Below are 26,795 nucleotides of genomic sequence, written 5' to 3' on the forward strand. Positions count from 1 at the left end.
TAAATTGAGGTGCATTCTGGTTCGGTGCATAAACATTACTAATTGCAATCTCATCATATTGAGTATTATTCTTAACAAATATGAAGTGACCATCCTTATATTTCTTTACTTTTGTTGGTTTAAAGCCTATTGTAGCTGTGAATAAAATTGGAACACCTGCTTTTTTTTCTGATTTCCATTTGCCTGAAATATAGATGACCATCCCTTTATCCTGAGTCTATATTTATCTTTTAAGGTAAAATGTGATTCTTGTATGCAGCAGATATCTGGCTGGAGTTTTTGTATCCAGTCAGCAAACCTGTGCCTCTTTAGAGGATAATTTAAGCCATTCACATTAATTGAGAATATTGATAAGTCTGATAGAATTTTGGGTATCGAGTTTTTCTAAAGTCTGGTGGATATTTTTAATCCTTTCACCACTGTGGAAGTTGGAATTTGATGAAAACTTTCTGAGTGAGTTTACTTTGTTGGTAGAGGATTGATTGTGCTGGTCTTTATGGTGGATAGGTCTGAGAATATCCTGGAGACCTGGTTTAGTTATGGTAAATTTCTTCAACATGTGAATGCCATTAAAGTATTTAATTTCTCTATCATAAATGAAACTCAGTTTAGGTGGATATAGGATCCTGGGTTGAAAGTTATTTTGTTTTAGGAGATTAAAAGTTGATGACCACCCTCTTCTCATTTGAATGATTTCAGCAGAGAGATCTGCCATCATTCTAATATTTGTCCCCTTGTAGGTTATGGTTTTCTTCCATCTAGCTGCTTGCAGAATTTTCTCCTCATATTAACTTTAGTGAAGTTAATTATGATTTGCCTGAGGGATGTCTTATTCAAGTTGAGTCTTGCTGGGGTTCTGAAAATGTCTGCTATTTGAATTTCAGAATCTCTTGGCTTGTCTGGAAAGTTCTTCTTCATAATCTTGTGAAGAAGAGCCTTTGCCTTGCGAAGCAACTTTGTCACCGCAGGAATTCTTTTAAGGTGAATATTAGTTTTCTTCAAATTATCCCAGAGCTCTCTGAGAGAATGATCCATTTTTGCTCTCCATTGTCTTCGTCTTTGAAGACAAATGGTGAGCTTTGTCTTCAGTGTCAGAAATCCTTTCTTCTGCTTGCTCCATTCTGTTACTGAGGGATTCTATTGTGTTTCTGAGATCTTTGAGGGCTGCAAATTCTTGTATCAATGTGTCAAAATCTTTGGAGATTTTCTCTTTGAATTCAGTGAATTCTTGAGACAACTTTTGAAATGCTCCTTGAATTTCTAATTCCAAATTTACCTCCATTCTATTAATCTTATTTGCAATCCAAATTCTGAATTCAATTTCTGACATCTCAGCCATTTGTTTATGAATGGGATCTTCGGTTGTTTATGCCATGTCGTTCCTTGGGGGAATTGATCTACTCTGGTTATTCATGTTACTGGAGTTTTTACACTGATTCCGCCCCATGATTATTTTACACCGTTTGTCTAGGTGAGAAGATAAGATGAAGTTGGGTTGTGGGGCTCCTGGAGTAATGATTGACTACCCCTTTGCCCAGGAACTGGGACTGGTGTCTGTGCCTTTTCCCCTAGAGCTTTGCAAAGGACCCGTACAGTGTCCGGCCTGAGACACTGGGGACTTACTTGGTGTGGTGGGGTTCAGTGGCTCTGCCTTGTTTTCAGCTGGTGTCTGTCCTATCCTAGTGAATCAGTTACTCTGGGTTGAAGTCTCAGCTGTGGAGAAATACCAACAATTAAGTTACCCTGCCCCCCACAGGTAAGAACTCAAAAGGAAAATCAAATTTTCCCACAACCACACATCCAGGGTACCACTTTGGATAGTTTTCGGGTGATTGTTCCAGTCCAAGAGATCCATGTCAGTTGTCCCAGTCAGCACCCGGTCTCAAGTGGGAGAGTTCCAAAGGACTCCAGCAACTAGATAGTGGGGGTCTGCTGGCAGCTTGAGTATGACTTGTTCTGGTGCTCCCTGGAGTCAGAAGGACCCCCCCCTCCAGCAAATGAATTAGTCGGGAAGGTTGATGCCTCCTTCCCCACCTTGCACCTCTGTCATACCCAGTCACTGGTAACCCCGCAGGGCTGTGACTCAGTTCCCTCCAATGAGCAGATGCTACTCCAGGGGGTTGTGTCTGCCTAAGTCACAGGGAGATCTATGTTTCCTCAGCCAGGCCTCCACACTCCACCACCATCTGCACAGTAAGCTGAGGCCTGACAACCTCAGGTGGTTAATGGAACCTGGGGCAGTTCACTCAGTTCCGGCTCCGCCCCTGATTGATGTTGCTGACACTTATATTTTCACAGAATTTGTGATTCTGTCCTGGCTGTATTCCCCCATGGACCAGGCACTGTTGGAGTTCACAGAAACTGCAACTCAGCCCTGGTGTGCACCACTGCCTGGAGCTGGTGTGTTTGTCTCTGCTGCTGTTTGTGTTGCGGCAGGTGCGGTTAGAGCTCACATTCTGGCTCTGAGTTCCGGCCTCTGGCTGTGTGCCTTTGTCTTAGCTATGACCCCTGAGGGCCAAGTGCTTCTTAGGCTTACTAAAGTAGTCCTGGCTCTGTCCCACCCTGGGAGTATGCCATCTCTGCACATGTCTTCTATTCTTCGTCCCCCTTGTGCCCCACCCAGGTAGGTACCGCCTCAGGAATACCCTTTACTCATGGGGCCTGCGTTTCCATCCCAGATCTGTTCCGCCAGTGTCTGCTACTAGAGAATATGCCCGACTTTCTCTGATTGCTCAGACAGGGAGTGTCTCTCCAAAATATCCCCATGGGTGTTAGCCCTATTGTTCCTGCTGCTGCCACAGCTACTCTATGCTGTGAGGCACCACCTCTCCCTCTCCTTCTACCATACGGTTCCTTCGGTCTAGTGTCTTTTCCTTACCCCAGTGCTTCAGAATTAGCACAGACCTGCAACAGCCCATGCCCTCTCCACACCTCTTGAGAAAATGCCCAAGAATCTGGACTCCATGGGGGACAGGCTTCCAGACCTCATGGTGAGAGTGGAGGGGAGTGCTGGAAGTTCAGAATTGCAGGTAGGGAATATGTACTGTTTTATATAGTTTTATGCCTGTTAGGAGAGTTCCATGGCATCCTAGTAGTGGTAGGAGTTCCAGTTTTTAAAGGGTCTCTCCTGTGGGATAAAATGGGAGGATGTTTGAACTCTACTCACTTGTTTGTAGAAAGTATACTGCAAGCCATTCTCTTCAGGGGTGGGACTCCCACCCTCTTGGCAATGGTCGTTATACCTATTATTTGTATCCTTGGGGTTGCATATTGCCTCAGCAGGGTTGATGTGCATTCTTCATCCTTCTCTCTTGGCTCAGCTCCAAACCATTGCACTCACACTTTCATATGAAGAGTAGATTACAACTGTGGTCCAAATTGAAGGACGAGGGATGGGATGGGAGGGGAGATGTCAGATTGAGGGAGGGTGAATGGTGGGATCACACCTATGGTGCATAATGCAAGAGTACATGTCAAATCTATTAGCATACAGTATAAATGTCTTAAGACAGTAATTAAGTAAACGAAATGAGGCATGTATTAACCAGTGTAATGTAAGTGTTCCTAATTCTATATGAAAGCAGCACATTGTACCCCATAAATGCTTTCATGTATATATGATCTGTGTGTTTACAATTTAATAAAAAATAAATAAATAATCCTTTTTTTGAGGTATATATTTGAAATACAATAAAGCAGATTTAAAGTTTATAATTTGATTTATATACCCAACACTACAATTTAAATAATAAATCTGTCATGCCCAAAAGTTTCCATATGTCCCTTTGTATTCCCTCTAATCCCTCCCTATTCACCTCCTCTTATCCTAAGCAACTACTGATTTGCTTTCTGTCACTACAGATTTGTTTGCATATTCTTGAATTTTCCATAAATAGTATCATAGACTATGAACTCTTTATTGGCTGCTTCTACTCAACATAATTATTTTTATATTCATCCATGTTGTGTCTATGAACCATTCCATTTTTATTGTTTTGTAGTAGTAGTATATTATGTAGATATATGACAATTTATTTTTCTTTTCAACTGTTGATAGATATTTCACTTATTGTCAGTTTTGGGGTATTACAAATAAATTCTATGAACATTTATAATAAGTGTTTCTGTTTATATATGCTTTATTTCTTTTTTTACTTTTTTTTATTAAATCATAGCTGTGTACATTAATGTAATCATGGAGTACAATGTGCTGGTTTTATATACAATTTGAAATATTTTCATCAAACTGGTTAACATAGCCTTCACAGCATTTTCTTAGTTATTGTTTTAAGACATTTATATTCCATATTTAGTAAATTTCATATGTACCCTTGTAAGATGCACCGTAGGTGTGGTCCCACCAATTATCTTCCCTCTTCCCATCCGCACCCCTCCCGTCCCTTCCTTATCCCCTTTTCCCATATTCTTTGGCTATAATTGGTTTCATAGTAGGGCTGAGTACATTGGATACTTTTTCTTCCATTCTTGAGATACTTTGCTAAGAAGACTATGTTCCAGCTCCATCCATGTAATCATGAAAGAGGTAAAAAATCTCCATCTTTTTTTAAGGCTGCATAATATTCCATGGTGTACATATACCACAATTTATTAATCCATTCATTTGTTGATAGGCACTTGGGCTTCTTCTATGACTTAGCTATTATGAATTGGGCTGCAATAAATATCTTTGTTATAATGTGATTTTTGGTGTTCTGGATATATACTTAGTAGCAGAATTGTAGAATCGAATGGCAGGTCTGTTTTTAGATCCCTAAGTGTTCCCAAACATTTTTCCAAAAGGAACATAGTAGTTTACATTCCCACCAGCAGTGTAGAATTGTTCCCTTTTTTCCACATCCATGCCAACATCTCTGGTTTTACAATTTTGTGATGTGGGTTAACCTTACTGCAGTTAGATGATATCTCAAAGTGGTTTTGATTTGCATTTCTCTGATGATTAAGGATGGTGAGTATTTTAGACAAATAGTAAAATTTCTGGGACATGTGGTAGGTAATGTTTACCTTCTTAAAAAATGCAGTTTTACATGTTATATTTAAGCCTGTGATCCATGTTGGCTTAATTTTGTATAAGGGTGAAGGTGAATTCAACCGTGTATTTTTTTTTTTTTTTTGTCAATAGATGTTAAGTTTTCCAGTATCATTTGTTGAAAAGACTAAAAAGTTGCTCCATTGAATTACTTTTTGTCCTTTGTCAAAAACAGGGCAATGAAAAGAAATGATATATTGGTACATGTTACTAGTTGGATGAGCCTTAAAAACACCCGAAGCACTAGAAGCTGGATACAAAAGGCTACATAGTATGTGGTGTAGTTTATATGAAATATACAGAATAGGAAACTTCATAAAGACAAAATGTTAGATTTGTGGTTACTGTGGATGTTGTGAGGGCGGAGTGGGAAGTGACTACTAATGGGCATGAAGTTTCTTTTTGGTTTAATCAAAATATTCCAAACTTAGATACTGTTGATGGTTCTACAACTTTGTGAACATAATAAATGAGATTGAATTATACACCAAAGAGAGTGCATTTTATTGTGTATGAACTATCACTCGATAAAGATGTTATAAAACTCAATTGGTAATACTTTTGTGGGTCTGTTTCAAGGTTCTCTATTCTTTTCCATTGATCTAAACATAAATCACCCTGCCAATGTCACACAGATGATGTCAAATTAGGATCTGGGTAGATGCTCTTCATCAAGTTAAAGAAGTTCCTCTGTATTCCTAATGACTGAAATTTTTCATGAATGGGTGTTACATTTCATTAAATGCATTTTATATGTCAGTTGATATGCTCATATGATGTTTTTATTTATCCTGTTCATATGGCAGTTACATAAAATGATTGTTTAATGTTTGATAAGCCTTTTAGACCTGGAATAAGACCCATTTATTATAAGTCTCAGTATGATTCATTTTATACAGTGTTAGTGTCTATTTGGTGTTTTTTTTTTTATTAAGGTAAATTTCACATAACAGAACATTCACCATTTTATATTTTATCATTTAGTGGGTTTTGGTTATGTTTACAACATTGTACAACCATCACCACTATCTAATTCCATAATATTTTCATCACCCCCAGAAAACCCTGTCTTCATTAAGAAGTCATTTTCCACTTCCTCCCTCCCTAGTCCCTGCAACCACTAGTCTACTTTCTATTTCTATAAATTTGTCAATGATAGACATTTTCACATAGGTATAATCATACAATATATAGTTCTTTGTAACTTAGTATGTCTTCAAAGTTCACATAGGTATAATCATACAATACACAGTTCTTTATAACTTTGTATGTCTTCAAGGTTCATTTATGTATCTAAATTTAATTGCTTTTTAAGATTGAATAATATTCAATTGTATGAAAATACCACACTTTTTATTTACTTTATTTATTTTTTTACATATACATGTATTTATTAGGTTTCCACTTTTGCTTTCACAGAATTAAAAAGGCTTAAAATTTAATAACAATAACAATGTTTAAGGTAAAGCCTAGAAACAAAATCCTCATAAAGAATGAATGACAATAAATACATTCAGAAAAGAAATCAGGCGATTGCTGCATCAAAATATTAAGCAATAATAATAGTGCAAAGAAAGTAACATTCACATTGTCAGATAAAAGTATGTCTATTATAGAATGCTTATATATAAACACTTTGTTTATTCATTCACTCTTGATGAACAGTTGGGTGATTTCTACCTTTTGGCTATTGTGAATAATAGTTTTATGAGTCTTGGTGTATAAGTGTCTATTTGAGTACCTGCTTACAATTCTATTAGTTATGTTCCTAGAAGTGAAATTGCTAAATCACATGTAACTCTATGTCTAACTTTTTTGGGGAAAAAATGTTTCCACAGAAGCTTAGCTGTACCATTTTATACCCCCAGCATCAATTCATAAGGGTTCCAATTTCTCCACAGTCTCACTACGCTTGTTATTTTCTGATGTTGTTTTATAATAACTATTTTAATGGATAGAAAATCGTGTTTTATTATGGTTTTGATTTGCATTACCCTAATGATTAGTGATATCGACAATCTTTTTGAACGTTTATTGCCCATTTATATGTCATCTTTACAAAAATGCCCATTCAAGTTCCTTGCTCACTTTTTATTTGAGTTGATTTTGTGTGTGTGTTGAGTAGTAAGAATTCTTCATACACTCTGGAATTAATCTCTTATCAGAAATATGATTTGCAAATATTTTCTCTCATGTAGTGAATTTTCTTTTTATTCTCTTGATAGTGCCCATTGACGTGTAAAAGTTTATGGTTTTGTGGGTGCTGGATATTTTTGTATTACGTAAATAATCTAGCTCTATTCTGGGATGAAGTTAAATTAATAGGAAACACTTCAATCTTTTTAGGTATTGCTTTTAAGATCAGTTAAATAGGTATAGAACAGATGTCTGTCTAGTACTAATTATTCCTCACTCCCAAGGCAACACCTTGTTGGGCCCTCTACTCAATACCTAGTGAATTATGAGATTTTCGATTCTGCCTGGCACAAAAACCTAATATTACTAGGTCCTGTATGATTATTGGATGCTATTGTCACTAATCCTCTTGGATGATTTTTCCCCTATGGCCTTGAGTAGTTTCCTGACTTGCATGTGCTGGTTAGTATTCCATTGAATACTCAAGTAGGAACTTTTACAGAACTTATAACTCCAGAATTTTCTTTCTGTGCTATTCTCTTCTCTCCACTACTTTGTTCTATGACCTTTAAGTAACCTTGGTCTTTTTAGACTCAGCCATACCTCCTCAACTCAGAAGGTCTGCCCAATGCCACCTGGGTTCTTCCTTCCTACTCTGTAGTTTGCAAAAATCTGTGACAGCAATTAACTGGGACAATCATTGGACACATTTGTTTCCAGTCTCTCATGGATTATTCCCTTTTGTTTCCTGATGTCCATGATCTTGAAATCCTTTGTTTATATATTTTAGCATTTGTAAAACAATTTTTATTTTGTTTTGTTTGTTTCAGGCTGTTACATTACTGTCTTGCCCAGAAGTGAAACAGTCATATTGTTTTGAATTAGAAATTTCTAGTAATAACTCAGAGAAATTTCAGATTCCAGACTCCCCTGAACTTACACAGCCTCAAGTTTTTTAGCCATATATAAAATATATTAAATAACCAAATATAATAGCGGGATCAACCAAATTATCTTGGTTGTTCCCTTTGTTCACTTTCTAACTCTGCCTACTCCACTAAGTGTAAATCTTTGTCCCTCCTGACAGGGGTCCTCAAACTACGGCCCATGGGCCACATGAGGCGGTGTGATTGTATTTGTTCCTGTTTTGTTTTTTTTACTTCAAAATAAGATATGTGCAGTGTGCATAGGAATTTGTTCATAGTTTTTTTTTAGAGTCTGGCCCTCCATTGGTCTGAGGGACAGTGAACTGGCCCCCTGTTTAAAAAGTTTGAAGACCTCTGCAAGGTACCATTCAAATTATTTTTCTATTTTGGCATTAGGACTGTGTGGGAGAATGACATTATTGTTCTTGCTATTTCAATGTTTAGGATAAGCTCCATACATCCTAGTTATCCCAGTAAAATTTTATGGCTCAATTATCTATGAACCTTTAAAAAGTAATTGAAGGCCATGTGCAGTAGCTCACGCCTGTTATCCTAGCACTCTGGGAGGCAAAGGAGGATGGATTCCTTGAGCTCAGTAGTTAGAGACCAGTCTGAGCAAGAGCAAGACACCATCTATACTAAAAAGTAGCTGGGTATTGTGGTGCACACCTATAGGCCCAGCTACTCTGGAGGCTAAGACAAGAGGATCACTTGAGCCCAAGAGGTTGGTGTGAGCTATGACATCATAGCACTCTACCCAGGGCACAGGGTGAGACTATATCTCAAAATATATATATATATGTACATTTTTTTTAAATACAAGGTCAAATACTTTATTTACTTTATTTTATTTGAAAATATTTATTAAGGGGTACAAATGTTGTATGGATACCTTTTATAATCCTTAAGTCAGTCAGGGCTTTTGGTATGCCCATCTATTTATTGCCCACCATGAGAAGTATTCCTTCTCTTTTGTTAGTTTTTCCTGAACTTAAATCCCTGAAATTTCATATATAACTCATATTCTTCCATTAGTTTTGACAGACTTATTTGGGTTGACCATCCCCATGCTGTTTATTTTCTAGTATGACTTTATGAATATTCCGTCTTAGCCATCTTCATTGAAAACTAAAGACAGCTTAGCCATCCTTTTAGTCTATTGTCATATAGCAATCTTACTTTCTGTATCTACACTGATTCTTTACCTTACTAATCCCTTTGATCATTTCTGTATTTCTATTCTATCTTATGGTACAGCCCTCAGATAAAATATTTCATATTTTATCTCAAATATATATATAATGATATGACTGAGAAGGATAATATCCTTTCTTTGCCTTTCTTGAAAAATTTCGATATTTATTAAAAGTTTTTAAGGTATTGATAAACCAATAGATAGATTTGATATCTTCTGGAAATGTTCCCATGTTCCCTTTAAGCTTATACGGTTAACTCACACCATGTCACATTGTAAGTTATTTGTATCATTGCTCACCAAATTCACGTATTATCTATATAAAATTCACCTAACTGGTAACATTTATTTTATAAGTTGAATTTTTATCATTGTAAGTCATAAAATTTAAATAAGATTACTTTAATGAGTATAAAAATTTTAGATAAGTAAGTTATATATGATAGTTATATCCTGTATCTGTCTCAGTATCTATTGTATTTTGGTTTTGATGCGTAGTATACAGAAAATCTTTATTCATACAGATAAATGATTCTAAATGACAACAAATTTTAATAGCTCATCTTGTAAACTTGGATCATTATTTAATTACTGATCATGAGGCCTAAAAGAAGAGTAGTAAGAAATTTTGAAATTAAATCATTGACAGTATCTGACAAGTGCTTATATTCTTTTTTGAAATTTTTTTCAGGTTCATTGAGGGTACAAAGAATTAGGTTATACTATTTGCATTTGTTAGGTACAGTCCCTCTTATAATTGTGTCTCACCCCCAAGAAGTATATTCTTTAGCAAAAATAGAAGAGAAACAGTCAAAACTCACAAGTGCATGAGCAATAATTCAATGTGGTAATGTGTTAACTTGTTAGTTCATAACTGATTTTTTTTTTTTGGAGACAAAGTCTCATTATGTCACCCTTGGTAGAGTGTCATAGAGTCACAGATCACAGCAACCTCAAACTTTTGGGCTCAAGTGATACTCTTGCCTCAGCCTCCTGAGTCACTGGAACTACAGGCAAATGCCATGATGCCCGGCTATTTCACAACTGATTTTTATGACATGGCAAAAGTGTAGTATAGGTGAACAGTTGTGAATAGGATTGATAGGATACTAGGCAAGGCTTAGGCACATATGGCATAGTACTATACTTGTTTTAAAATTTTATATGCACAGACATGCATAGCCCTATATAAGTGGTGATCCATGACCTTCCTAATCATAACTTATCCAAAATAATTTAAATATAGGCACAGAAAGGCAGGAGAAGATTTACTCTAAACCTTTAGCAGATACTAGTTTATCTATTAAAACATGTTAGTGGATTGGTAGTCTTCAACGTTATATATTATATATATAACATAGCCAGGTATGTATGTTGATACTTCTTCCATTTTTTTTATTATTAAATCATAGCTGTGTACATTGATATAATCATGGGGCAACATTCACTAGCTTCACAGACCATTTACTAAGTTTCACATATACCCTTGTAAGATGCACCGCTGGTGTAATCCCACCAATCCCCTTCCCTCTACCCACCTCCCCCCTCCCTTCCCTCCCTTTCCCCCTTCCCTCCTTATTCCTTTTTTAATTACAACTTCTAAAATAGTGAAAAAATATTTTTGTTTATTTATTTATTTTATCGTTGGGGATTCATTGAGGGTACAATAAGCCAGGTTACACTGATTGCAATTGTTAGGCAAAGTCCCTCTTGCAATCATGTCTTGCCCCCATAAAGTGTGACACACACCAAGGCCCCACCCCCCTCCCTCCATCCCTCTTTCTACTTTTCCTCCCCCCCATAACCTTAATTGTCATTAATTGTCCTCATATCAAAATTGAGTACATAGGATTCATGCTTCTCCATTCTTGTGATGCTTTACTAAGAATAATGTCTTCCATTTCCATCCAGGTTAATATGAAGGATGTAAAGTCTCCATTTTTTTTAATAGCTGAATAGTATTCCATGGTATACATATACCACAGCATGTTAATCCATTCCTGGGTTGGTGGGCATTTAGGCTGTTTCCACACTTTGGCGATTGTAAATTGAGCTGCAATAAACAGTCTAGTACAAGTGTCCTTATGATAAAAGGATTTTTTTCCTTCTGGGTAGATGCCCAGTAATGGGATTGCAGGATAAAATGGAAGGTCTAGCTTGAGTGCTTTGAGGTTTCTCCATACTTCCTTCCAGAAAGGTTGTACTAGTTTGCAGTCCCACCAGCAGTGTAAAAGTGTTCCATTCTCTCCACATCCACGCCAGCATCTGCAGTTTTGAGATTTTGTGATGTGGGACATTCTCGCTGGGGTTAGATGGTATCTCAGGGTGGTTTTGATTTGATTTGATTTCTCTAATAGATAGGGATGATGAACATTTTTTCATATGTTTGTTAGCCATTCGTCTGTATTCTTTAGAGAAGGTTCTGTTCATGTCTCTTGTCCGTTGATATATGGGATTGTTGGATTTTTTCATGTGGATTAATTTGAGTTCTCTATAGATCCTAGTTATCAAGCTTTTGTCTGATTGAAAATATGCAAATATCCTTTCCCATTGTGTAGGTTGTCTCTTTGCTTTGGTTGTTGTCTCCTTAGCTGTACAGAAGCTTTTCAGTTTAATGAAGTCCCATTTGTTTATTTTTTTTGTTGTTGCAATTGCCATGGCAGTCTTCTTCATGAAGTCTTTCCCCAGGCCAATATCTTCCAGTGTTTTTCCTATGCTTTCTTGGAGGATTTTTATTGTTTCATGCCTTAAATGTAAGTCCTTTATCTATCTTGAATCAATTTTTGTGAGTGGGGAAAGGTGTGGGTCCAGTTTCAGTCTTTTACATGTAGACATCCAGTTCTCCCAACACCATTTATTGAATAGGGAGTCTTTCCCCCAAGGTATGTTCTTGTTTGGTTTATCGAAGATTAGGTGGTTGTAAGATGTTAGTATCATTTCTTGGTTTTCTATTCGATTCCAAGTTTCTATTTCTCTATTTTTGTGCCAGTACCATGCTGTCTTGAGCACTATGGCTTTGTAGTACAGACTAAAATCTGGTATGCTGATGCCCCCAGCTTTATTTTTGTTACAGAGAACTGCCTTAGCTATACGGGTTTTTTTCTGGTTCCATACAAAACGCAGAATCATTTTCTCCAAATCTTGAAAGTACGATGTTGGTATTTTGATAGGAATGGCATTGAATAGGTGAAAAATATTTTTAAATAATTTCCAAATTAAGTATTAGCCAGAACCTCTGAAGCACCTATATATCCTAGGGTTTGGGTTCTGGAGAATAGTTTTAAAACTCCTCAAAATCTAAATATTGATTGTTATCCTCTGGCTAACTTATTTTTCTCAGGTATGTTTATCTCCTCAAATAATTCAAATGTTTTCAGTCAGGCCTTTACAGAACCTATGAATGAATCTTTTTCCCCAATAGATAGGGCAGTGGTTTCTTTTTATTCTGTTTTATTTTTCTTAGCAGGTTTCAGAAAATTTCCCAATATTGAGGTTAAACTTGTAGTTTGTCGTTCTTTTGGACATCTTTAATGAATACTAGTGATGGGTTGATTGGTATTTTGTTGACAGTTCCCCAGCCCTTAGGTAGAGCAGCCATAAATTATGTCAAATTACACCTTTATAAAAGATAATTTTGATTTTTCAACTGTGTTTCATTAAAATTCTTGAGTGAAAGGGATTCCAGTTAATGTATTTATACATAGTTTGTCATATGGAGGTTACAAATAACCTCTAGTAGTACTTCTAACCTAGTAGTTCATAAGCTAGCTTGGGAATTAAAAACTAGTATCCTCTAAGTAAGGGCTGACTCACAGAATTTATTTGTTTAATCTCTTTGGTTGTCCTTTTCCATCTCTGACTATATCCTTTTCACTATGATCTTCAAGTGACTCTTTCACTTCCTGTGTCTCACGTGATGTGACCAGAGCCACAGTATCAGCAAAGCTATGTTATTTTATTTGGAATGCTATGTGAGTTTTGGGGGGAAGGAGGAATTTTATAGGGAAAGAGAAGTTTTAGAAAAATTACTCCCAAATTATCAAAATTATAAATTTAAGTATAAATTACAAAATTATAAATTTAAGTATAAAGTAACATGGTTTTATAACATTGAAGATAAATTAGTGTCACAGAAAAAGTTCAGCTAAAAATGCATATGAATGTTGAATATACAGTATGTGAAAACAAGCTTAAAATGCCAGGAAGGCTATGTTAACCAGTGTGATGAAAATGTGTCAAACGGTCTATAAAACCAGTGTATGGTGCCCCATGATCACATTAATGTACACAACTATGATTTAATAAAAAAGAAAAGAAAAAAAAAGAAAACAAGCTTATACATTTTCTTATTTAGGGACTGAATTCTATATGTGCCTCCAGTAGACAAGCATTCTTGTACATTATTCTTCATGTGATTTATGATTGCTGTCATAAGAAGAGACTGCCATTTTTTTGTAACAAAGTCTAAATTCCTATTCATGTCAAATCTATATAACAACAATATTTAGTTGAGTTTCTGAGATTTATTTCAATTCAAACCTGTTGTATAATGTTGAATGTGTAAGTTTTCTCCAATGGTATTTTCATTTGATTATAGCACTATAATACAAAAGTCAAAGTTAATGTGCTGGGATTTTAGAAATGCTGACAAGTACAAACTCCCTAAATACAGTTGAGACTTCATTACACATTTGAATTCAAACTGATGAGTCAAAGCAAGAATCACTACATCAACAGATAAATAAAAGAAAGTAAACTTTTGCTATTGGTTCCTAATATTATTGATTGATGAAAAATTTACTGGAGGCAAAAGATGAGACAGACTCCCAAACAGTGCTAAATAGTGATCTAAAGCTCACTAAAGGTTTAAGAGTCTGAATGCCAGGAAATACTTGTTAAATGTCTGCTCCATAATCTATTTAGACACTTCTGGCTTTTGAGTGCCCCCTCATTTTCCTTTCTTGAAGAACTTGCTAAATACACCTTCTAAAGCATCTTGTGGTAAACCATGATTATAGCCTATGTGTTTTTTTCTTCCTTTCCATAGGCCACTATTTATTATTTTGGAATAGAAACTTCATTTCTAAACCAAATTCTATCTGTTTATGTCTGATGAATTTTTTTCAATATCTCAGAATCATCAAAAAAAAATCTGAAGAGTATAATGCTTAGAAACTATGGTTTTTGACAATTGAAGGATTCATTGGATTCTTACACTGACTGTTGAGTACAGTAATCATTGGTTCATACAATGTACAAAAGGTCTGGCTATCTATCTCCCTTTACTGTTGAATTGCAGTTACACTAACCTTCTGTCCAACCTCGAATCTTGCTATCTCAAGTTTTATCGGTGATGAAATTGAACAAACCAGTAAATGACCCACGAACCTTTAGAATGATGGAGTAAAAACACTTCCTGCAATTTTCTGGCCCAAATTAAGGGCTTAGCACACATTTTCTGAAAAGGGCCAGAGAGATAATAAGTTTGGGCTTTATGGGCCATAAGATTTCTGTCAAAACTGCTCAACTCTGCTATTGTGGTGTGCGAGTAGCCAGAAACAGTAAGTAAATAAATGAATATGTCTCTGTTCTAGTAAAAATATTTACAAAAACAGATGGCACCAGATTTCTTCAAAGAATATATACAAATGACCAACAAGCATATGAAAAGAACTTCAGCATCATTAGTTATTAGGGAAATGCAAATCAAAATCTCTTCGCATCCCACTATAATGTCTATTATCTAAGAAAAATGGAGAGGAGAGACAAGATGGCGGACTTAAGCCAGCTTTCAACAGAGGCTCCCGTCCAGAAGGAGAGTTAAGGGACACGAATTTAGTAAGTATCCTGGTGGACTTGAGCCACACCAAAAGAGAAGGTTGAAGAACGCACATCAACACCACTGAGGCAAGCTGTGACCACAAGGACGCAAACAAAAGGTACAAAATCCACCACCAAGCGGACGGGAGTCCCCATCCCCCATGAGACCGGCTCGAGCCCGACAATTAAACAAACGGGCAGAAATTAAAGGCCCTCCCACTACACTCCATGGGAGAGACCTTCTAAAAACTGGACCTACCGCCCCGACTGGGGTGCCGTGGCGTTCTCCTGCCAGTCATAAAACTGAATAAAACTCTAGCTTCCCCGCTGAGCACCCAGCACTCCCCCTCACTCTCACTCGGGGTCTTGGGGCCTGTCCCCCAGGAGTTCGGATCCTTGGGTGATTTCTCCAGGGGAGTGCACAGTGCCCGAGCTGCGTCAGGTCAGCACCGACTTTGAGACATGCGAGCGAGGAGAGGGCACTCTGCTGAGGTGGAGTCAAGCCTTGGCGGCACTTCCCTGTGGTGCCGTGCAGCAGCCCTTCCCGAGCAACAATACGGCTGGGCACAAAATTGAACAAAACTCTAGCTTCCCCGCTGAGCACACAGCACTCCCCCCCACTCTCACTCGGGGTCTGGAGGCCTGTCCCCCAGGAGTTCGGATCCTTGGGTGATTTCTCCAGGGGAGTGCACAGTGCCCGAGCTGCGTCAGGTCAGCGCTGACTCTGAGACATGTGAGCGAGGAGAGGGCACTCTGCTGAGGGGCAATCAAGCCTTGGCATCACTTCCCTGTGTGCGGTGCAGCAGCCCTCCCTGGGCAACAATACGGCCTGGCACAAAACTGAATGAAACTCTAGTTTCCCCCACACTCCCACTTGGGGTCTGGGGGCCTGTTCCCCAAGATTTCGGATTCCTGGGGGATCTCTCGAGGGATGTGGACCCAGCATAAACTGCGGTTGCTCAGTGCTGACTCTGGGGCGCGAGACAGAGGAGAAAAGGGTCGGCTGAGTGCCCACACCAGAGCGGCAGTTCCCTGGAGGCAGATCAACAGCCATTTTTTCTTTAACGGCAGAACGGCTCACTTCTGGATATTCTGAGGCCACACCCCCGTCGCCTGGGCAACCAGAGGAGGCCACCCGTGAGCGGGGGATTTCCTGACACTGCTCACAAACCTGGGAAGCTTCCAGGGTGGGGCCGACCCAGAGAGGTGATCGGACACAAACCTCCAGCAGCAAAGATGTTTGAACTCAGAACAGCCCGTCTTCTGTAGGCGATTTCGGCAGGAACAGAGACAGAACCCCGCAAAGTTGTCTGTTCTGTTCTGCTCTGTTCTGTTAGCAGCATCCATCAGGGACGGGGCTAAGCCTGAGTGAACACCTCCTTCCCATCACCTGCATGAAGCACTCAAAGATGTCAGGCCCCATCTCCTCCTGCTAGATAGCGGCAGACTGCGGGGGCCTGGCAGACTTCCTTGCGATTCAGGCAGGTGCAAACCCCTGGAGTGTCTGTTCACTGCGGGCAACTGGGTTAGCCATCTGCAGAGATACCAGTGACTGGGTCCGACGGAGGGGCAAAGTGGGGAAGGAGACGTCAACCTTCCCAGACTGCTCTGTTTCCTGGGTGGCTCCTCCTGACTCCACGCTGCAATGGAGTGAGCTGTGTCAGAGGAGTCACCAGGCCCCTGTGATCCAGTTCCCAGAGACATCTTGAACTCTCCCACCTGAGACAGGTGCCAATTGAGACAGTTGATTTGGACCTTTTGAACTGGGCTAATAGACTGAGGACTTTTCAGGCGGTGCCCTGGGTGTGCGGTTGTAGGAAGGTTTGATTCTCCTTTTCCAACTGGTGCCAGAGGTGGGCGGGCGGAGCGACTTCATTGCTGATTTTTCCACACAGCTGAGACTTCAAGCCAGAGTAGATGTTGCAATAGGATCGAACAGAAACCAGCTAAAAACAAGACAGAACCACTTAGCTCCACCACAGAAGACAGGGCCCCAGTTCCTCAGGCCACAACACTGTACGGGCCCTCAATAAAACCCCAGGGGAAAAATCAAAGGGCGTAAAATAACCATGGTGTGGAATCAGCGGAAAAACTCTGGTAACATGAATAACCAGAATAGATCAACCCCCCCAAGAAAAGATACGGCAGATGTGATTGAAGATCCCATTCGTAAACAACTGGCTGAGATGTCAGAAATCGAATTCAGAATTTGGATTGCAGACAAGATTAATAAAATGGAATTAGGAATTCGAGGAGAAATTCAAAAGTTGTCTCAAGAATTTAACGAATTTAAAGACAAAACCACCAAAGACTTAGACACACTGAAGCAAGAATTTACAGCCCTCAAAGATATGAAAAATATAGTAGAATCCCTCAGCAACAGAATGGAGGAAGCAGAAGAAAGGATTTCTGACATTGAAGATAAAGTCTTCGAACGCTCCCAATCTCTCAAAGAGGAAGAGAAATGGGGAGCAAAAATGATCACTCTCTCAGAGAACTCTCAGATAATTCGAAAAAAAGCAATATATGAATTATTGGGATTTCTGAGAATGATGAAGTGGCCTCGAAGGGCACAGAGGCCCTTCTGCATGAAATTATGAAAGAAAATTTTCCAGACATGCCTAGAGAATCTGAAATTCAGATAGCAGACAGCTTCAGAACCCCAGCACGATTCAACCCCAATAATTCATCCCCCAGACATATCATAATTAGCTTCACTAAAGTTAACATGAAAGAGAAGATTCTCAAAGCAGCCCGGCGAAAGAAAACTATTAGGTACAAAGGTAAGAATATTAGAATAACTGCAGATCTCTCTGCTGAAACTTTTCAAGCCAGAAGAGGGTGGTCATTAACTTTTAATCTACAAAAGCAAAATGACTTTCAACCCAGGATCTGGTATCCAGCTAAACTGAGTTTCATTTATGATGGAGAAATTAAATACTTCAATGACATTCATATGTTGAAAAAATTTGCCATATGTAAACCAGCTCTTCAGGATATTCTCAGACCTATCCTCCACAATGACCAACCCAATCCTATACCACAAAAGTAAACTCACTCAGAAACTTCGGATCAAACTCCAACTTCCACAATTGCAAAAGGATTAAAAATGTCCACTAGACCTTTGAAAAACTCGATACCCAAAATTCCACCAGGCTTATCAATACTCTCCATCAATGCGAATGGTTTAAACTGTCCTCTAAATAGGCATAGGTTAGCTGACTGGATACAAAAACTTAAGCCAGATATTTGTTGCATACAAGAGTCACATCTTAACTTAAAAGACAAATACAGACTCAGGGTGAAAGGATGGTCATCCATATTTCAGGCAAATGGTAATCAGAAAAAAGCAGGTGTTGGAATTTTATTTGCAGATACAGTAGGCTTTAAACCATCAAAAGTAAGGAAGAACAAGAATGGTCACTTCATATTTGGTAAGGATAATACTCAATATGATGAGATCTCAATTATTAATATCTCTGCACCCAACCAGAATGCACCTCAATTTATAAGAGAAACCCTAACAGACATGAGTAACGTGATTTTCTCCAGCTCCATAATCGTCGGAGATTTCAACACTCCTTTGGCAGTGTTGGATAGATCCTCCAGAAAGAAGCTGAGCAAAGAAATCTTAGATTTAAACCTAACCATCCAATATTCAGATTTAGCAGACATCTACAGAACATTTCATCCCAACAAAACTGAATACACATACTTCTCATCAGCCCTCGGAACTTACTCCAAAATTGACCACATTTTAGGTCACAAGTCTAACCTCAGTAAATTTAAAGGAATAGAAATTATTCCTTGCATCTTCTCGGACCATCATGGAATAAAACTTGAATTGAGTAACAACAGGAATCTGCATACTCATACAAAAACATGAAAGTTAAATAACCTTATGCCGAATGATAGCTGGGTCAGAGATGAGATTCAGAAAGTAATTGCCAATTTTTTGGAACAAAATGACAATGAAGACACAAACTATCAGAACCTCTGGGACACTGCAAAGGCATTTCTAAGAGGGAAATTTATAGCACTGCAAGCCTTCCTCAAGAGAACGGAAAGAGAGGAAGTCAACAACTTAATAGGACATCTCAAGCAACTGGAAAAGGAAGAATATTCCTAGCCCAAACCCAGTAGAAGAAAAGAAATAACCAAAATTAGAGCAGAATTAAATGAAATTGAAAACAAAAGAATTATACATCAGATCAATAAATCAAAAAGCTGGTTTTTTGAAAAGGTCAATAAAATAGATAAACCTCTGGCCAACCTAATCAGAAAAAAAAGAGTAAAATCTCTAATATCATCAATCAGAAATAACAAAGACGAAATAACAACAGACTCATCAGAAATCCAAGAAATCCTTAATGAATATTACAAGAAACTTTATTCTCAGAAATATGAAAATCTAAAGGAAATTGACCGATACTTGGAAGCACGCCACCTTCCAAGACTTAACCAGAATCAGGTGGAAATTTTGAACAGACCCATATCAAGTTCAGAAATAGCATCAACTATACAAAACCTCCCTAAAAAGAAAAGCCCGGGACCAGATGGTTTCACGTCAGTATTCTACCAAACCTTTAGAGAGGAATTAGTACCTATATTACTCAACCTGTTCCAAAATGTTGAAAAAGAAGGAAGACTACACAACACGTTCTATGAAGCAAACATCACCCTGATCCCCAAACCAGGGAAAGACCCAATAAAAAAAGAAAATTATACACCAATATCACTAATGAATATAGATGCAAAAATATTCAACAAGATCCTAAAAAACAGAATCCAGCAACACATCAAACAAATTATACATCATGACCAAGTCGGTTTTATCCCAGGGTCTCAAGGCTGGTTCAATATACGTAAATCTATAAATGTAATTCAGCACATAAACAAATTAACAAACAAAGACCATATGATTATCTCAATTGATGCAGAAAAAGCTTTTGATAATATCCAGCATCCCTTCATGATCAGAACACTCAAGAAAATTGGTCTAGAAGGGACTTTTCTTAAACTGATAGAGGCCATCTACAGCAAACCCACAGCCAATATCATATTGAATGGAGTTAAATTGGAATCATTTCCACTCAGATCAGGAACCAGACAAGGCTGCCCATTGTCTCCATTGCTTTTCAACATTGTAATGGAAGTTTTAGCCACCATAATTAGGGAATAAAAGGCGATCAAGGGTATCCATATAGGGTCAGAAGAGATCAAACTTTCGCTCTTCGTAGATGATATGATTGTGTATCTGGAAAACACTAGGTATTCTACTACATAACTCCTAGAAGTGATCAAGGAATACAGCAGCGTCTCAGGTTACAAAATCAACATCCATAAATCGGTAGCCTTTATATACACCAACAACAGTCATGTTGAAAAAGCAGTTAAGGACTCTATCCCATTCACAGTAGTGCCAAAGAAGATGAAATATTTGGGAATTTACCTAACAAAAGACGAGAAAGATCTCTATAAAGAGAACTATTAAACTCTTAGAAAAGAAATAGCTGAAAATGTTAACAAATGGAAAAACATACCATGCTCATGGATTGGAAGAATCAACATTATCAAAATGGCCATACTACCCAAAGCAATATATAATTTCAATGCACTCCCTATTAAAGCTCCACTGTCATATTTTAAAGATCTTGAAAAAACATTACTTCGTTTTATATGGATTCATAAAAAAACTCGAATAGCCAAGACATTACTCAGAAATAAAAACAAAACACGAGGAATGACACTACCAGACCTGAGACTTTACTACAAATCGATAGTGATCAAAACAGCATGGTATTGGCACAAAAACAGAGAAGTAGATATCTGGAACAGAATAGAGAACCAAGAGATGAATCCAGCTACTTACCGCTATTTGATTTTTGACAAGCCAATTAAAAACATTCAGTGGGGAAAAGATTCCCTATTTAACAAATGGTGCTGGGTGAACTGGCTGGCAACCTGCAGAAGACTGAAATTGGACCCACACCTTTCACCATTAACTAAGATAGACTCTCATTGGATTAAAAATTTAAACTTAAGACATGAAACTATAAAAATTCTAGAGGAGAATGCAGGGAAAACCTTTGAAGAAATTGGTCTGGGTGAGTATTTCATGAGGAGAACCCCCCAGGCAATTGAAGCAGCTTCAAAAATACACTACTGGGACTTTGTCAAACTAAAAAGCTTCTGCACGGCTAAGAACACTGTAAGTAAAGCAAACAAACAGCCCTCAGAATGGGAGAAGATATTTGCAGGGTATATCTCTGACAAAGGTTTAATAACCAGAATCCACAGAGAACTCAAACTCATCAGCAAGAAAAAAACAAGGGATCCCATCGCAGGCTGGGCAAGGGATTTGAAGAGAAACTTCTCTGAGGAAGACAGGCGCACGGCCTTCAGACATATGAAAAAATGCTCATCATCTTTAATCATCAGAGAAATGCAAATCAAAACTACTTTGAGATATCATCTAACTCCAGTGAGACTAGCCTGTATCACAAAATCTCAAGACCAGTGATGTTGGCGTGGATGTGGAGAAAAGGGAACACTTCTGCACTGCTGGTGGGAATGGAAATTAATGTATTCCTTTTGGAAAGATATATGGAGAACCCTCAGAGATCTAAAAATAGATCTGCCATTCAATCCTGTAATCCCTCTGCTGGGCATATACCCAGAAGACCAAAAATCACAACATAACAAAGATATTTGTACCAGAATGTTTATTGCAGCCCAATTCATAATTGCTAAGTCATGGAAAAAGCCCAAGTGCGCATCGATCCACGACTGGATTAATAAATGGTGGTATATGTACACCATGGAATATTATGCAGCCTTAAAGAAAGATGGAGACTTTACCTCTTTCATGTTTACATGGATGTATCTGGAACATATTCTTCTTAGTAAAGTATCTTAAGAATGGAAGAAAATGTCCCCAATGTACTCAGCCCTACTATGAAACTAATTTGGGGCTCCCACATGAAAGCTATAACCCAGTTACAACCTAACAATAGGGGGAAGTGGGAAAGGGGGGGGGTGGGTAGAGGGAGGGGGATAGGTGGGATCATACCTGTGGTGCATCTTACAGGGGTATTTGCGAAACTTGGTAAATGTAGAATGTAAATGTTTTGGCACAGTAACTGAGATAACGCCGGAAAGGCTATGTTAACCGTTGTGATAAAAATGTGTCAAATGGTCTATGAAGCAAGAGTATGATGCCCCATGATCATATCAATGTATACAGTTATGATTCAATAAAAATTAATGAAAAAAAGAAAAATGGAAAATAGCAAGTGCTGAGGAGGATTCAGAGAAATTAAAACCTTCACATATTGCTGATTGAAGTAGAAAATGGTAAAACCACTGTGGAAAACAGTTTGTCAATTCTTCTAAAAGTTAAACATAGGATTACCATATGACCCAGCAATTTCATTCTCAAGTATATACACAAAAGAATTTCTAACAGATATTCAAACAACTACTTTACGGAAATGTTCATAGCAGTATTATTCATAACAGCCAAAAGGTGAAAACACCCTAAATGTCTATCAGTAGAAGAGTGAATAATCAAATTTTGGTATATCCACATAAACCTATTACTCAATAATGAAAAGGCATAAAGTACTGATAAATGCTGCTATGTGAATAAATCTCTAAACTATGCCAAGTGAAAAAATCCACACAATGTCACATAATTATATGATTCCATTTATGTGAAATATCCAGAATAGGTAAATCCTTAGAGATAGGAAGCAGATTAATGGTTTCTAGGGAGTAGGGGAAGAGAAGAATGGGGAATGACTAATTAATGTGTATGGGGTCTCCTTTGAGATTATGAAAATTTTTTAGAACTAGATAGATGTGATGGTTGCATACAAATTTGAATGTATTTACTGCTATCGTACAATTTAAAATGTCTAATTTCACCCAAACTCATTTTATGAGGCTTGTACCACCCTGATACCAAAACCAAAGACACAACAAGAAAAGGAAACTATCGGTTAATATATCTGATGAACATAAATGCAAAACCCCAACAAAATACTAGCAAACCAAATTAAATGACACATTAAAAGGATTATTCATCATGATCAAGTGGGATTCATTTCAGGTTTGGTTCAAAATACATAAATCAATCAGTGTGATATGATATATCACTAGAACAAAGGACAAAAACCATATAATCAATTGATGATGAAAAAGCATTTGATAAAATTTAACATCTCTTCATGATAAAAACTCTCAAAACTTGGTACAGAGGGAACTTACCTCAGTATGATAAAAGCTATATATAACAGACCCCCAGCAAGTATCATACCGAATGTGAGAAAACTGAAAGACTTTCCTCTGAGATCTAGAACAGACAATGGTGCCCATTTGTACGACTGTTCTTCAAAATAGTTCTGGAAGTTCTAGCTAGAACTGTCAGACAAGAGAAAGAAATAAAGGGCATCCAAATTGGAGAGGAAGAAGTCAAATTAGTTTTCTTTGCAAACAATATGATCTTATGTCTAGATAAATCTAAAAATTCCACATGGAAAAGAGAAAACATTATAACCAAAAACAATTTCAGTAAAGTTTCAGAATACAAAATCAGTGTACAAGAATAAGTAACGTTTTTTTATGTCATCAGTAAACAATCTGAAACAAAAAAACTAAGAAGGTAATCCCATTTACAATAGCTACAAATAAAATACCTAAAAATAACCACAGAAGTAAAAGATCTTTATAATGAAGACTATAAAATATTGATGAGATGTTGAAGAGAACACACACAAAAAAATGGAAAGATATTCCGTGCTCATGGATTGGAAAAATTAGTGTAGTTAAAAAGTCCACATTATCCAAAGCAATGTCCAGATTCAGTGAAATCCCAATCAAAATAACAATGACATTCTTTACAGAAATGGGGAAAAAAGGTATATGGAATCATGAAAGACTCAGTATAGCCAAAGCCATCCTGAGCAAAAAAGAACAAACTGTAAGATTTCATATTATACTACAACACTGTAGTATCCAAAACAACATAGTATTGTCATAAAAACAAACACATAGGCCAATGGAACAGAATAGAGAACCCAGAAATAAACCCACACATCTGTAGTGAACTTATATTCAACAAAGGTGCCAAGAACTTATATTGGGGAAATGGCAGTCTCTTCAATAAATGGTGCTGGGAAAACTGGATATCAAGATACAGAAGAATGAAAGTAGACCCATATTGCTTGCCATGTACAAAAATCAAATCAAAGTGTATTAAAGACTTAAGCCTAAGACCTGAAACTGTGACACTACTAAAAGAAAACTTTTGGGAAATGTTCTAGGACATTGGTCTGGGCAATGATTTCTTGATTAAAACCCCCACAGGCAACCAAAGCAAAATTGAACAAATGTGATCACGTCAAGCTAAAACACTTCTGCACAACAACAAAAAACTGTCAACCTAGGGAAGAGAAAACCCACAGGGAAAAATTATTTGCAAACTACTCATTTGACAAGGGATTGATAACTAGAATATATAAGAATCTCCAAAACTAAATAGGAAAAAAAATCAAATAATCTGATTTAAAAATAGGCAAAGAATTTGAATCAACATTTCTCAAGAGAACACATAAAAATTACCAACAACTATATGAAAAAAATGCTCAATATCATTAGTCATCAGAGAAATGAAAATCAAAACTACAGTGAGATATTGTCTCACTCGAGTTAAAATGACTATTATCAAAAAGAGGCAATAAATGCTGGTCAAGATATGGAGAAAGGGGAGCCCTCGTACATGGTTGGTGAGAATGTAAATTAGTGCAACCACTATGGAGAACACTATGAAGGTTCCTCAAAAACCTGAAAATAGAACTACCATATTAATTAGCCTGGTACAGTGGCTCACAGCTGTAATCCTAGCACTCTGGGAGGCTGAGGCAAGTGGATAGCTTGAGCTCACGAGTTCAAGGCCAGCCTCAGCAAGAGTGAAACTAACTGGGTGTTGTGGCAGGCACCTGTAGTCCCAGCTACTTGGGAGGCTGAGGCAAGAGGATCTTGAAAACCCAAGAAGAGTTTGAGGTTGCTGTTAGCAATGACCCCCACAGCATTCTACCCAGGGTACAAAGTGAAACTCTATCTCAAAAAAAAAGAATAAAGAACTACCATATTGACCCAGCAATCTCACTACTGGGTATATACTTAAATGGGGGCAAATCAGTATATTGAAAAAGATATCTGCACTCTCATGTTCATTGCAGTGCTACCTACAATAGCCAACATTTGGCGTCAACCTAAGTGTCCATCAATGGGTAAATGGATAAAGAAATTGTGGTACTTATGCACAATGGAATATTATATAGCCATAAAAAGAATGAAATCCTACCGTTTGCAACAACATGGATGAACCAGGAAAGCATTATGTTGAGTGAAATAAGCTAATCAAAGAAATACAAATATCACATGTTTTCACTCATATGTGGGAGCTAAATTTTAAAAATAATTGATTTCATGGAGAAGGAGAAAAGAATGAGTTACCAAAGGGCAGGGATGGTGGATAAAGTGGGGATGGTTAATAGGTGTAAAAATAGTTAGATAGAATAAAAATATTTGATAGAACAATAAAAATTAGGGTATACATTAAATAGTAGAATTGGAATATTCCTAAAACAAATGTTAAATGCCTGATGTGATGGATACCCCAATTACCCTAACTTGATTGATACACATTGTATTCCTATATAAAAACATCACACGTATCCTATAAATATATACAACTATTATGTACCCCTAATAATTTAAAAGGAAAAAAAGTGGTTAATTTCACATTATGTAAATTTAACCTTAAAAAACAGGAAAGAATTATGGATAACCCTCAAAGAACTCAAACTAGATCTCCTATTCCATCCTGCAATCCCATTATTGGGCATCTACCCAGAAGAAAAAAAATCCTTATACCGTACGGACACTTGACTAGACCGTTTATCACAGTTCAATTTACAATCGCCAAAATGTGGAAACAGCCTAAATGCCCACCAAATTAGGAATGGATGAACAATCTGTGATATATGTATAACATGGAATACTATTCCACCATGAAAAAAGATGGAGACTTTACATCCTTTTTATTAACCTGGATGGAAGTGGAACACATTCTTCTTAGTAAAGCATCACGAGAATGGAGAAGCAAGAATCCCACATACTCAATTCTGATATGAGGACAATTAATGACATAGTACACGGTGATAGGTGGGGAAGGGAAGACAGAAAGAGGGAAGGAGGGAGGTGGAGGGTCAGGGTGTGTGACACCTCTGGGGGGCAGGACACAAATATAAGAGGGATTTTACCTAACAAATGCAATCAGTGTAAACTCGTTCTTTATACCCTCAATGAATCTCCAACAATAAAAAGCAACAGCAACAACATAGACAGCTACCCTGGTCGATCATAGTTTGCTGACCTTTGCTCTACCTACTATGTGAATGCCTTCCATCTTTTACATCTGTGAGTTATTTTTGTATCTAATGGTTACTTGAGAATATGTAATGAAGTGGTAGAAAGGCTTATATGGCCATGGTGCACCTTGACTACCAAGAACTGATATAGCATGAAACAGTAGAATTTTCTCTGAGGGCTTGAGTAGTTAACTTTTGTGTTAATTAAACAAAACTTTAGGCAAACAAAACTT

At 37.5% G+C, this 26,795-nt stretch overlaps 1 protein-coding gene and 1 pseudogene across 2 annotated transcripts in view; both read left to right on the forward strand.

Annotated features, from left to right (window-relative positions):
* Nucleotides 1–26,795, forward strand: part of EDA (ectodysplasin A) — a 554,900-nt gene that overhangs the window by 206,665 nt on the left and 321,440 nt on the right. The window lies entirely within an intron of this gene.
* Nucleotides 1–26,795, forward strand: part of LOC128577919 (tubulin-specific chaperone A-like) — a 128,680-nt pseudogene that overhangs the window by 4,133 nt on the left and 97,752 nt on the right.

This window comes from Nycticebus coucang, chromosome X (genome assembly GCF_027406575.1).
Source record: "Nycticebus coucang isolate mNycCou1 chromosome X, mNycCou1.pri, whole genome shotgun sequence".
In the NCBI taxonomy this organism is placed as follows: domain Eukaryota; kingdom Metazoa; phylum Chordata; class Mammalia; order Primates; family Lorisidae; genus Nycticebus; species Nycticebus coucang.